General features: G+C 41.5%; 1 pseudogene; it reads left to right on the plus strand.

Moving 5' to 3' along the window:
- The first annotated feature begins 3,001 nt into the window (after window positions 1-3,001).
- Window positions 3,002-3,504, plus strand: LOC112919895 (Parkinson disease protein 7 homolog pseudogene; annotated as a pseudogene).
- The last annotated feature ends 461 nt before the right edge of the window (window positions 3,505-3,965 follow it).

A 3,965-nucleotide genomic window follows, 5' to 3' on the forward strand; every position in this document is an offset into this window, starting at 1 on the left:
AACAGACCCAAGTCTTGAGTCTATCTGATGCATCTGAGTCTACCCATTGGTAGACTGAAGTGAAGTTTATAATTCTATTTGCCTTGGACTTGCTTTGTGCAAGTTTGGATTGATTATTTTTTGGTAATTAAAGCATAACACTATCTCCCGCCAAATGCCTTGGGGGTTTTAGTGGATAAAAAGAGACTGAACAGGAAGGATTTAGGAAAGGCAGGTGGAAAAAAAATAATTTAAGAAAAAAAAAAGGAAAGACAGGTGGCCATCTAGCAAATAAGGGAAGTGAAGTGATCAAATCTAGCCCCAAGGTCTTGGCACATGTTTGAGGGTTGAGGGCTGGGGGTATTTTCTCACCAAATATCAGAGAGGAGCATTGCACTGGGCACTCATACACATGATTTGGAGCTTATTAAAAAAGAAGAGTCCACAGGCCAAGGGCCAGGGCTCCCAAGAAGCAGACCTCCTTCTCCCAAACTCTATGTCCAGGAATATTTCACACACTGCCTGGAGACATCCATGTGCATAGTATGTATATATATACATATATATACACATTTATTAAAACATACATATATGTATATGTATTAATGTTAAATAATATATATCATTTAATATATACATATATACACATATATTATACACATATATGATACCTGCTTATGTATTTTTGACCCATAATGTGTGCATGCATTCTTCTAAAACCGCAAGTTTGTGTGGTTGATGTCTGCTCTCATAGTCCCCATTCCTGAGCCCTCCATAAAACCTACTGATTGCTTACTCCACAAGTATTTGCATTTTAATTGAGAGATAATTGACATATAACATCATATTAGTTCACATATGCAGCATAAAGTTTCAATATTTATATAGTGAAATCATCATCACAATAAGTCTAGCTAGCATTCATCACCACACAATTACGCTTTTTTTTACTTGTGTTAAGAACTTTTTTTTTTTAGATTTTATTTTTTTACTTGAGAAAGAGATAAAGAGAGAGCACGGAGTAGGGGCAGGGGAGAGGAACAGAGAGACAAGCTGACTCCATGCTGAGTGGGGAGCCTAATGTGGGCTCAGTCCCAGGACCCAGAGATCATGACCTGAGCTGAAGCTCAGATGCTTAACTGACTGAGCCACCCAGGTGCCCAGTGATAAGAGTTTTGAGATCTATTCTGTTAGCAACTTTTTAATATACAATACAGTATTGTTCACTACAGTCACCATGCTATACAATGCATCACCAGGACTTCTTTATTTTGTAACTGGAGGTTTGCACCTTTTGTCCCTGTCACTCATTTTGTTCACACTCTGCCTGCCACCTCTGGAAACCACCAGACTATTCTCGATAGGTATGAGTTTGAGCTGTACTTGTTTTCTGGCTACATATATTTCATACAGTACTTGCAGTTGTAAAGGGATCCGATCTCCAAAGAAAAAATGGCTGATGATGGAAATTTAAGCATCCTTTAGGAATTCTTTTTGGACAGGGAGGTCTTTACAGTTGACCTCAGGTTAAAGAGTAAGATTGTGTGTCTTTGGGAAGAGCTATCCCACCCAGAAAATGTTGAAAGAGGAGACAGTCTGTGGAGCTCTCCCCACAGTCACTAGGGTGAACAAGGAAAGAAGAGGAGGCAGGGGAGAAGAAAAGCCTGAGGGATTTTCTCCAAGGGAGTAGGTTGGTGGAGCCTGTCAACAGGAAGAAATAATTTAAGTTGAAGGACAAGGTAGAGTAATTGACCCTCCACCTCACAGAACGTGAAAAGGTCCCTTCTCAGAATTCACCTCCTCACTCCATAATACCAGAACAAATTCCCCACATTTGCTGTTCTTTCAGAGAGTAGAGGTAGTTCATTTGAAATGGCTGTTTTGAGTTCCTATATCTACTCCTGGCTCTGCTACCAATCCATGTGGAGTTGGCAGATCTGCTTGGATAAGCATGCAAATCGCACCAACTCCTGGACCAAACAGTTTTTCTTCTAAGAGTCCAATTCTAAGACTGGGTCTTAATACTCAGGGTAAATTATAAACTAAGAGAGTTCTTCTGGTACTTGGGGCTTGCTATGTGTCATTGGGAAGCAAGATTGGAGATAAGACAAAGGTACTGCATTGAGCACCTACTGTGTGCCAGGTATTATGAAAGTGTTTAAAGATGTCAATTTATTTCATTCTCACCATGGAAGTGCCAAGAATTCATGAGTGAACTAAGTCTACAGAAGTCATAGGACTGTCCCAGTGTTATGATGCTGGTGAATATCGGGGTTAGCTTCGACTCCCCATCTACCCCAGTACAAAATGTACGAATATTCCTCTGATACTCAAATTTTTATAGGCAATAGAGGGCTGATTCCTGAAATTGTCTCCAGACTTACTCCAGATACTCCAGATACTGTGGTATCTTATAAGGTTTGAGGAAATTGTCATTCATCCTCCGTTGAGTTAAACATGATTTGTACATGTTTAATTACATTTATAGCAGCAATGTCCACAAAAACCAAACTGTGGAAGGAGCCTCGGTGTCCATTGAAAGATGAATGGATAAAGAAGATGTGATATATATATATATATATATATATATATATATATATATATAATTTTACTCAGCCATTAAAAACGACAAATACCCACCATTTGCTTTGACGTGGATGGAACTGGAGGGTATTATGCTGAGTGAAATAAGTCAATTGGAGAAGGACAAACATTATATGGTCTCATTCATTTGGGGAATATAAAAAATAGTGAAAGGGAATAAAGGGGAAAGGAGAAAAAATGAGTGGGAAATATCAGAAAGGAGAAAAAATGAGTGGGAAATATCAGAGAGGGAGACAGAACATGAGAGACTCCTAACTCTGGGAACTGAACAAGGGGTGGTAGAAAGGGAGGTGGGCGGGGGGTGGGGGTGACTGGATGATAGGCACTGAGGGGGGCACTTGATGGGATGAGCACTGGGTATTATGCTATATGTTGGCAAATTGAACTCCAATAAAAAATAAAAATTAAAATTAAAAAAAAAGCTCTGGTCATCCTGGCCAAAGGAGCAGAGGAGATGGAGACAGTCATTCCTATAGATGTCATGAGATGAGCTGGAATTAAAGTCACCATTGCAGGTCTGGCTGGGAAAGACAGGGTAGCCGAGACGTCATTTATCCTGATGCCAGTTTGGAAGATGCAAAAAAAGAGGGACACAGAATGTATGTGAGTCCGCTGCCGAGAAGGAGATAATGAAGGAGCAAGAAGACAGGAAGGGCCTCATAGCCGCCATCTGTGCAGGTCCTACAGCTCTTTGGGCTCATGAAATAGGTTTTGGAAGCAAAGTTACAACACACCCACTTGCAAAAGACAAAATGATGAAGTCATTACAGCTACTCCGAGAACCGCATGGCAAAGGACGGCCTGGTCCTCACCAGCCAGGGGCCTGCAACCAGCTTTGCGTTTGCGCTTGCGATTGTCGAGGCGCTGAGCGGCAAGCATGTGGCTGACCAAGTGAAGGCCACGCTCGTCCTTAAGGATTAAAGCAGAAATCTTTGATGGCGAGGTAGAGAAATGGGATGTTTGTAATCCTTCTCACCGTGTCCACTTTAAGCAAAATGGGCAGTTCCCACGCAGTCTGGCTGCCAAGTGGCCACCTCACCGAGCTTCCAGGCCTTCGCCTAGGTCTTCACGGTCCTGAGCCTTGATGGCAGAGTAAATGGCAGTTAGCAAACTGCTGGTTGTTACTTCATTTGTCTCTCAATTCTCCCTTTTTTTTGTGTGTGTGACCAAATTCACTATCAGCTTCACTTGCAGCTGTTAAGTGTTGATACAGCCACTGAGAGAAAAGAGCAGTGAACACATTTGACACAGCAAGGAGGAAAAGCATAAAAAAAGATTTAAGGAGCTTGTGATTTTTCCTCCCATTTGCTAACTGTATATTGTTAATGTGCTACTACAAAACCAGTGGAGAGAAGGGCACTAGACGGGATGAGCACTGGAGG

This window comes from Vulpes vulpes, chromosome 14, assembly GCF_048418805.1.
Source record: "Vulpes vulpes isolate BD-2025 chromosome 14, VulVul3, whole genome shotgun sequence".
Classification (NCBI taxonomy): domain Eukaryota; kingdom Metazoa; phylum Chordata; class Mammalia; order Carnivora; family Canidae; genus Vulpes; species Vulpes vulpes.